This window comes from Sminthopsis crassicaudata, chromosome X (assembly GCF_048593235.1).
Source record: "Sminthopsis crassicaudata isolate SCR6 chromosome X, ASM4859323v1, whole genome shotgun sequence".
Taxonomy (NCBI): Eukaryota; Metazoa; Chordata; class Mammalia; order Dasyuromorphia; family Dasyuridae; genus Sminthopsis; species Sminthopsis crassicaudata.
Genome location: NC_133623.1, coordinates 32,820,589 through 32,831,335, shown reverse-complemented (window position 1 = coordinate 32,831,335; position 10,747 = coordinate 32,820,589). Strand labels below are relative to the sequence as shown.

At 35.9% G+C, this 10,747-nt stretch overlaps 1 long non-coding RNA gene across 1 annotated transcript; it reads right to left on the bottom strand.

Annotated features, from left to right (window-relative positions):
• Positions 1 to 486: 486 nt before the first annotated feature.
• LOC141548259 (uncharacterized) lies at positions 487 to 9,339 on the bottom strand. Its single transcript, XR_012483874.1, has 3 exons — positions 9,206 to 9,339; positions 7,272 to 7,368; positions 487 to 5,434 (listed from the first exon to the last, which is right to left on the bottom strand). It is a non-coding gene; the product is annotated as an uncharacterized LOC141548259 (long non-coding RNA).
• Positions 9,340 to 10,747: the final 1,408 nt, after the last annotated feature.

Below are 10,747 nucleotides of genomic sequence, written 5' to 3'. Positions count from 1 at the left end.
GTCTTCAAGCAGAGGCCAGTGATATTGTCAGGATGTTGTGATTACCATTGGTGAGGTTGTGAAAGAAAATCTGTGATTGTGATCCCAGTGGGGTCATTGCCTCTTTTTATTTTTCCTGCTCAGGAATTCAGTCCCAGCAACCCCTTTCACACAGGATATCCCTTTTGACAGAATTCACAAAAGGGAGCATCTGGTGTGAATGGGGCAACTGGAAGGGAAAGAAGAAAGATTCTTCTGAGCCAACCAATTGTGGCCTTCAGGATCGCGGTGCGCATCTGGACCAGATTGGTTAGAAAATCAAGCATGAAATAAAAGAATCCCAGAACTTGAAAGGACCCCAGATATTGCCTCATCCCATCTTCCATATAGTGCGGGAGTCCCTTCTGTGATGTATAAAGTCAGAATTGAAAGTTGCCTCAGATCCCATACCTCAAGAGCGACTCCCCACCATAACACACCCAAGAAATAAATACTCAGCTCAGTCAATTCAACTCAACAACAAGCATTTATTAAGAGCCTAGCCATGCATAAGGCACTGTGCTAGGGGCTGAAGATACCAAAGCAAAAAATCAAATTCTCTGCCTTATAAGCAGCTTACATTCTATTGGGCAGAAATCATAATCATATATAAAATACACATAAAGGAAGAATAAAGAAATCACATATTTGAACTGCTTACATAACATGGAATTATTAGAGCTTTAGAGAAAACATGAGAGGCAGTGTTTGAAAATAGAGAGCCATCTTCACTGTCAGAATGCTGTGAATTCAAGTTCTACTTCTTACATGTATTGGCTTGTATGAGCCTGGGCAAGTCACTTAAATTCTTATGTTCTAGGCAACTTTCTAAGACTTTGAAGTTTATAGAACAGTTGCCAGTCTGCATTCTGCATTGGTAAAGAGAGATGTTATCCTGGGAGCTCCCTCCCAGTGAGAGGAGAGTGGGGGAAGGGAGAGAACAGAGAAGGCAAGTATGCATAAACATTCTTTTAAGTATATATCAAATGCTCACAAAATGGCTCACGCAGTAGCCTTGCGGAATTTTAAAAGGCCAGAATTAAACATACTGTATTTTCAGTTCATAATGCAATAAGTAGAATTAAACAACTACAACATTTAATTTGTTAAGCATTTATTTAGCACTTCATTAACAAGTGCCTAATACATGGTAGGCACTGGAGGTACAAAAACAAAAATAAGACAGTCTCTAGATTCAAGGAGATTACATTATATTGGGTAGAAAAATGTACACGGATAAATAATACAAGATATTTATAAAGTAAATACAAAGTAATGGGAGTGGGGGAGGGCACTAATAACTAAGGGATCAGGAGATGACTCCTGTAGGAGGTGGCTCATTAACTGAACCTTGGAAGGGGCTAGGGATTCTATGGAGAACAAGTGCATTCTGGGCATTGAGTACTGTGCAAAAACACAGAGATATGAGGTGGGATGTTGTCAGTAAGAAAGAGTCACTACATAGCTTAAATGCAGAGTAAGCAAAGAAGAGCAACAAACCCCGAAAGGCAGATGGGAGCAGACTGGAGAGGGCTTTAAATGAAGTGCTCGAGGAACCTCTCTTTTATCCTACTGGCAATAAGAAGACAAAGGAGCATGCTGAGAAGGAAATGACATGGCTAGACAAGGTTTTTAAGCACTGTGCTAGGGACAAAACCAAGAGTCCCTACCCTTGAGTATCTTACATCCTACTGGTGCAAAGCAAGAGCAATAGCTACAAAACTATGTAGAAATTGAAAAATAACATACTAAATAAACAACGACTGAGTTAAAGAAGAAATAAGAAAAGAATGAAAATACTAAAAAAAAAAAAAAAAAAAAAAAAAAAAAGACAAGGACAACAATACTACATATCAAACCCTACAGGAATCAGCCAATCAACATTAGCAAAGAAAAAGGAAAAAAAAAATACACACACACACACACACATACACACACACACACACACACACACACACACACACTATATACTTGCTCCTAAAGGCCCTAAAAAAAGAACTCAATTTTAAAAGAATTAGAAAAAGGTAAGGTCAGAAATATAACAGAGAGATACAATTTAATTGATAACTAAAACCAAGAGCTGAGTTTTTTAAACAACAAAATTCATGAAATAATGGAAAAACCTAATTTTTTAAAAAGAAAGAAAATGCATATCAGCAAAATTACAAATAACAAAGGATGAAAGATAATAATACAAATGAAATAAAAACACTTATATGCAGCCATACTGTCACAAATTAATATCTAAAACGTTAAAAAAAAAAACTGCCAAAGCTGGAAAATAAGAAATTAATAATTTGAGAAAACAAATCTTGGATTAAAAAATAAGATAAGATATTAAAAAGTAAGCTTGCAATGAAATGACAGACTCCAAGCAGAATTCTGTCTAATATTCCAAGGACAAATAATTACTATGTTATATAACTTATTCATAAGTATTGAGAAAGAACATTAATAAACTCCTTTTGTGACTCAACTATAGCATCAATTTTAGAACCAGGCAAAGATAACATCTAAAAAGACAATTATAGGCCAATTCCCCTAATGAATGTAGATATAAAAATACTGAATAAAACATGAATCAAGAGACCATAGCAATTCATTAAGCACCCTATTCATCATGACCAAGCAAGTTTACATTAGCATGGAAGGCTGGCTCAACTTAAGGAAAACTATCAGAATAATAGAACATATAAAAAATATATAGCAATGGTACTAAAAAAAATCTAGCAATTATAACAAGAGAGAAAAAAGATAACTGAGAGGGATTACCATTGGAAACGAAAAGGTCAAAATATCATCACAAGCAAATAACATGATAAGATATCTAGAAAAATCAAACAATCGAATCTCTTCAGCCAAAAAAGTAATAGAAACAATGTTTTCAGCAAAGTAGAAAGATAAAGATTAATCTACAGTCATCTACATTCTTATTTATTAATAATAGAGATTAAGAAAACATAATAAAAAGAAATCCCTCCTGCAATAACAGAAACTGTCAAATATGTGGAAATCTACCTACCTATGAATACACAGGACCTGTAGAAGGGCAGCTGTGCAATTATAACGATCAAATATATGTATTTAATTACTGGAACAATGAAAATACTAAAACACTTCTTTATAGAACCAGATAACATCATAAAGAAACTTATATAAACAAATAGACAGGAATATTAAGAGTCATGCTGGAGAGAAAAATTGCTAAAACTAATTATCACGATTAACACTAGAGGAAAAAAAGACAAATATACCAATGAAATATAATAGATACAACAGACATGCAACTCAATAGACATACACACAAAAATCAGTATTTGGAAAGCCTATGCAAAATAAAAACTGTATAAGATTCATTATTTAACATATGTTTTGAGGAAAATTAGTTGACAATGAGATGGAAAAGGAATTTAGATCCACATGTCACAATGTATAATCTAATCAGATTCTAAGTAGATGAGACAAATATAAAAACTATAACAATGTGGAAGAGAGAAGAATATAGTATTTGTAATAATTGTGTAAAGGAGAGTAACTTGTTTTTCAATTAAAAAATAGAGGAAATTATTGGGAATCAAAGGATTGACTTAATATAATATTTAAAAGTTTCCAACCTAAAGCAATATAATTAAAAGGAAAAATAATCATGGATGGTTAAATATATCTAAAGCAAACATGACAGATAAAAGCTAGACATCTATATATCAAACTATTAAAAAGTTACAAGAGTAATTCCTAATCCACAGTGCATAAATGGTCAAAGGATATGATAGGCAGCTTTCAAAAGACAACATAAATTATTAATAATTACTTGGGGAAATGCTCAAATCAAGGAGGTGCAATATATAACAACTTTGAGGTCACACCTCAATTTATTTGCCAACTAATTGGCAAAAAGAAAATGAAAGCAACTAAATTCATAGCTGGTAGAATTGTGAAGAGATGGATTCATCCACTGAAACTGAAAACATAATAATTTTGGAGGACAAATCTGAAGCAAATTACAAAAACAATCATATCCTTTGACTCAATAATTCTACTGTTGAAAATATATCCTGAAAGCACTATTTAAAAAAATCTATCCATTCTAAAATTTTCACAGGAGTATTACATGCTACTTAAAAAAAAAAAAAAAAACCTCCTGAAAACTAGATGTTGAATATAGAGGAATAGTTAAATATGGCACATAGGTATAATGGAATAATATAATGCCATTAAGACCACCAAATATGAAGAATATAAAGAAATCTAGAAAGACTTATGTCAAAAGTGAAGTGATAAGAACAGACTCAGAAAAAAAGCAAATTAGAAAGAATTGCCTCAATCCTGATTAGGTTTAGAGTAACTGAAAATTTCTTATGATACTTCATGTGCTGCAATTATTAATTGCAGCGTAATTGTTTATTACATCCACTTTATATTGGATGCACTCCTATCCAATGTTAAATTTTAAGTGAAATATTTACATTACACACTTATATACACAAATACAATGTAACTGGTGAGAAGATACTGATAATTGAAGAGATAAGTATCAATTGCTTGTTTAGAAGGTAGCACTTGAGCTTAGCCTTGAAAAAAGCTAAGGATTACAAGAGGTGGAAATGAGGCAGGAGAGAAGTCAACATATAGGGAACAACTGGTGATTAAAATGCCACATACCTGGAACAATTTGGTTTGAATGTAAAGTATGTGGGGGGAGAGAAATATTGTGCTATCAGTCAGGAAGAATAAGTTAGAGGATTTTGTGAAGTGCTTTCAATGCCAAAGGAGATTGTATTTTATCCAAGAAGCAATAGGGAGCCACTGAAGCTTCTTGAGCACTAGACTGAGTGACAGTCAGACTTACTCTGCTCTTCATCATTTATAAAAAGATAATTTTTTTTCAAAGCTAATACAAACTGCTTCAGAGCATTCTTTCTAGTTTTCTCTCCTAATCATTCCTCCCACCAAATGGGTTCCACTTATCCCTCCTTACTATTTTTTCCTTCTTTCCCAGTCTCCAAAAATTCAAAGCAGAGAGAGTAGGAATCCAAAGGTATGAGTGTGATCAGAGTCAAAAATAAAACAAATAACCAAATTCCCTTCTTTTTCACATTGGGCCCCATACTTAACACGTCTTTAGTGGATTCTTCTGTTTCTCTGGATGTATGTTGTTGAGTTGTTTCAATTGTGCCTGATTCTTCATGACCCTGTTTGGGGTTTTCTTGGCAAAGATATCCTTCTCCCGTCAATTTTACAAATGAGGAAACACAGGCAAAGGGGTAAGTGACTCACTCAGGATCACACAGCTAGTAAATTTCTGAGGTCAAATTTGAATACAGGAAGATAAGCCTTGCTGACTTCAGGTCCAGCACTCTATCCACTACAGCGCCACCAAGCTGTCTTCATCTCAAAATAATGCTTCACAAAAAACCTAGGAAATAAACAATAAAAACAAAAGCTGATATTTAAATAGCTTTTCTAATTTGCAAACCTTATTTGATCATCACAGCAGATACTATTATCCCCATTTTACAGCTGAGAAAAGGGAAGTGCAAAGCAATTAAGTGACTTGCTAGTAGATCTGGGAGAACACAGCTCAAGTCTTTTGAGTCTATTTCCATGTGAAAAGTTATAAACTCTTAATCATATAAATACCTGGAAGTCTGTTACTAGAACATTAGTGAAAAGTAGTGCCTGAAGTCTTTCAAGAGCTGTGCAGTCAAACATTTATCATCTATTCTTTTAGATACTTTTGTTGCGCAGGAAGGCATAAAATAAATATTTACTAATAAATAATGGACAATTAAGGAAAATATATCATAAGAAATATCATAATATCATAATCATAAGAATATCATATCATAATATCATAAGAAATACAATTGTAGTATTTGCATAGTACTTGCTTTAAGATATTCAAGCATTTCTTAATATCCTGACGATACTCACTTCATAAAAAAGGGACAAAAACTTCAAAAGAAAGTCAAGAGTAATATTCTACCCCTCCATCTAATTAAAGAAATTAGAGAAGGTGCCATCACATTAAACCGCTTGTTCCTTTCACAGCCCAAAGCTCATGACCTAACAGCAGCAAACTGACACTATGAGTTGGTTCTTTGGCCCTTACCCCACCCTGCATCTCTATTCACATAACCATAAATCAAATTTGAGAGGTAGCAGGGATTTCAGAATCCATCTAGATCAGGGCTGCTTAAACTTTTCCCATTTGTTGCTCCTTCTCACCCAAGAAATTTTTACATGACCCCGTTATATAGGTATATAAAATATGTATAAAAGTCAAACATTTACTGATACTAAGTCATAATTTTGCAACCCCCACAATCACTTACTAAACCCCATCTGGGGTTACAGACTACAGTTTAAGAAGCTGTGATCTAGAGCATCCCTCACACAGAAGGCATCCCCACTATAATTTATGGGATAACTGGACATCCTGCCTCTAAAAAAAAAAAAAAAATGCTGACGAAGGCTTTTCTGAAGTCAAACCTCAGTTGGCCTCTTTGCACATTCCCCCATTACTCCTGGTTTTGTCCTCTGAGACCAAAAGGAACAAACCTAATCCTTCCCCCCACAAGACACCCTTCCAAAAATTTGAAGCTAGTTATTCTGTCCTCCCCTAAGTCTTCCCTTCTCCAGGCTAAACCTGCCCAGTTCCTTCACATGAGCCTCATCTGACATGGATTCAAGGATCTTTAATCATCCCAGTTGCTCTCTTCTGAGTTAGAAATGTCCTTTTTAAACGGTGTTACCTGAAACTAAGGATGGCCCATGAAGAGTGGAACTTTCACCTCCCCAGAAGTGGCACTCCTATTAGTTCAGCCCAAGATTATTATTTTTATTGTCTTGTTGCCCCATCACACTGATGACTCCTACTGAGCTTGTAATATAAGCTTCCAGTCTACAAAACCCACCAAATTGTTGGGGTTTTTTTTTTAATTTTCAGAACTGCTGTCCATCCATGCTTCTTTTTTCTTAAAATTGTAAAGTTGATATTTTGTTTTGGTCTCCAAGTACACAATTACATTTGCTCTTATTTAGTTTAATCATACTGTATTCCTGCCAAATGCTTTAGCCTGTCAAGATCTTTTTGGATCCTGGCTCTAGTATTCAGTGTAATTAGCTATCCTTCCCAGCTTTGTGCCATCCACAGTTCAGATGAGCATACACAATCTATACCTTTAATAAAAATGTTAAAGAGCACAGAGCCAAGGGCAGATTTCAAGACTGCTCCCCTGGAAACATCTTACCTCACTAAACATCGACCCATTCACAAGTACTGCCCATCCAACCAGTTCTGAATCCACTGTTTGTATAGTCATATAATCCACATCTCTTCCTTTTTTTCTGTAAGAACAGTATGAGATCTTTTATCAAAAGCATTGCTAAAATTCAGGTAAACTATAGCCGCATCGTTCCCCCATCTATGTGTTTAATTATCCTGTCAACAAAAAAAAGGAAATGAGATTAGTCCGCCACGATCTATTCTTGATGAAGCTTCCAAGCCAGCTCTTTGTTGGACCGCTTCCCTTTATGAATGTTCATTGACCAGCTCTTTAATGATCCACTTTAGAATTATTTCCAGGATTCCAAATCAAGTTCACTGGTCTATAGTTTGAAGAATTTGAGAGTCTTTGTTTTCTTTTCATTGGGATATTTGCCCCTCTCTGATCTTGTGAAATTTTTCCCACTTACAAGATCTTTCACTTATCCCTGACAGGGCTCATCAATCATATCTGCCAAGGCTTTCAGGATCTCAGGACGGCATTCACCTGACCAGGTGACCTGAATTCAGCTAGGTGCTCTCTTCCTTCCTATCTCCTCTCCTTACTTATCTTAGGTATCCACTCTCTGTTAGTCATTTTTATCCTCTCATTTCAAAGATAAAGGTCACTTTCCCTAGCAGAGAAAATGGAAATAAAATTAGCATAAAGCAGTTCTGTTTTCTCTATTGTCAGTTATGAGTTTCCCATCTACCCTAAGCTAAAGTCCTGTATTTCCTTTGATCCTTTTCTCCCAATAGAGCTAAAACCAATAAAAACACAACTCTTTTTGTTGTCCTTAGCTTCTCCCATTAGCCTCAGCTCATTCTAAAGCTTTAGCACTGCTGATGATATTTTTACAGTACCGTGCTGCCGTCTTTAAGTCATCTTCTGTTACTTGGCCCCTGTTTTGTTTTGTGAAATTGGAATTGGTTGATGAGTTCTGTGCATCTTCAAATTTATCTCTTTAGACAAATCTGATTCTTCTTCCTCATTAGAATTGTTTATCTTTGTGTTTCCAGAATTTAATTCTTGAGCATTTCTCAATCCTGGCAGCTGGTTTTCCTTGAGGCATTTTACTCCATAAGATCCTATCTATCTTTCCTCTGAACCCTTCACAATATTCTTTTTCAAAATCTAGGGTGCATGATAGACTATCCTCTCCTCTATCACAAACTCCAAGATGGAGTCATTGCTTCTCTCTAGTGTTCCCATCATTTCCATCCCAGCAACCAGCTCTTCCCTGCTAGCGAGACCAAAAGCTTCTTAAACTGTGGCTCGTGACCCCATATGGGGTCACATAACTGAAGGTAGGGGTTATGAAATTATGACTTATTATCGGTAAATGCTTGATTTGTATACCTAGTTTATAAACCTATAAACCCAAGGTTGCATAAAATTTCTCAGGAAAAAAAAAAGGTTGGAAAAAGATTAAGAAATCCTGGTCTACAAGAGAATATTGTACACAGCAACAACATTATGTGATCATCGATTCTGATGGAGGTGGCTCTTTTCAGCAATGAGGTGATTCAGGCCACTTCCATTAGACTTGTGTTGGACAGAGCCATCTGCATCCAGAGAGAGACTATGGGGACTGAATGTGGATCACAGCATCGGATTTTCATCTTTTTGTTGTTGTTGTTTGTTGCTGATTTTTGCCTCTCATTTTCCCCTTTTGATCTGATTTTTCTTGTGCACAATGATAACTGTGGAAATCGGTTTAGAAGAGTTGCACGTGCTTAACCTCTACTGGATTACTTGCTGTCTAAGGGAGAGGAGAAAGGGGAGGTGGGGAGGGAGGGAGAAAAATTTGAAACACAAGGTTTTGCAAAGGTGAATATTGAAAACTATCTTTGGCAAAATACTATTGAAAAAAGAAGCCCTGGTCTAGACAAGAAATGATTTGGAGATGGTTCTCTCACCTCTTCATTTTTGCCTGTTGGTTTCCTTTCCTGATCTGTTCCTCTCAAAAAAGACTTTATATGGCTCTTTGCCAGCATTGGGTTAAAGATGGTCGACAAGATTCTTCCACATATCCCTCCAGTGTTGTTGGAAAATTCCAACAACACAGTCAAAATCACACTATTTCAGATGATAAAGTTTCATATCATGTCCTGCAAGGTCAATGAGATGAGGTTAAAAAAAATCCATGTATAGGAACAATAATCCTTTACCAAATGTTATCTTCAAGAATATTGATTTCCCTAGAGCACCAGCCCTAAAGTCAGGAGGACCTAAGTTCAAATCTGGTCTCAGACACTTAACACTTCCTGGCTGTGTGACCCTGGGCAAGTCACTTAATCCCAATTGCCTCAGCAAAAAAAAAAAAAAAATATATATAGATAGATAGATAGATAGATAGATAGATAGATAGATAGATATAGATATAGATATATAGATATAGATATAGATATATAGATATATAGATATATAGATATATAGATATAGATAAAGATATAGATATATATATATATAGATTTCCCGAAGGGATGGAAGCAAGGACTACTGAAACAGACATGGATTCAATATGGTAACCATGACTAGCAATTCCCTAGAGATACTCCAGGGAATGGTGTGAAAGCTACTATACCAGAAGAGAGGTAGCATGAGAGAAGATCTGACACATGGTATCGGACAAACTTCCCAAGACTTAACTTTTAAATCATCTCTACAAATGGCAATCAATCAATAAGCATTCATTAAATGCTTACTGTCTACCCATTGCCACATTAAGTTCTGGAGACACAAAGGAATTTGCAATCAGGAGTTTACATTCCAATGGGGAGAAAATGCAAATAAATAAGCATAAGTAAGTATCCACAAAGTGGAGAGAGTTCTAACAGTTGGAAAGGTAGGGGGACAGGAAGAACTGGGAATTCAAAAACTGGCATTTTAGCTGAGTCTTCAGAGATAGTAAGATAACAGGTAGAGGTGTGAGAGAGTATAAAATAGAATATATAAATAAGAAAGAGATTCAAATGTGAGAAATAGCAAATAGGCCAATATAATTAGATGACAGAGTGCATGGAGAATGTGTGTGTGTGTATGTGTGTGTGTGTGTGTGTGTGTGTGTGTGTGTGTGTGTGTGTGTTCTGTGGATCTGACAAATGATAATCAATCAACAAGCTTTTATGATGCACTACTATGTGCTGGGTCTGGAGTTAGAAAGGCCTGAGTTCCAATCCAGCCCCAGACAAGTCACTTAACCCTGTTTCTTCACCTGTAAAAAGAAATGGAGGGGGCAGCTAGCTGGTGCAGTGGATAGAGCACCAGCCCTGAAGTCAGGAGGACCTGAGTTCAAATCTGCCCTCAGACACTTAACACTTCCTAGCTGTGTGACCCTGGGCAAGTCACTTAACCCTAGTTGTCTCAGCAAAAAGAAAGAAATGGAGAAGGAAATGGCAAACTCAGCATCTTTTCGAAGAAAATCCCAAATGAGGCTCTAAAGAGTGGGACACAACTGA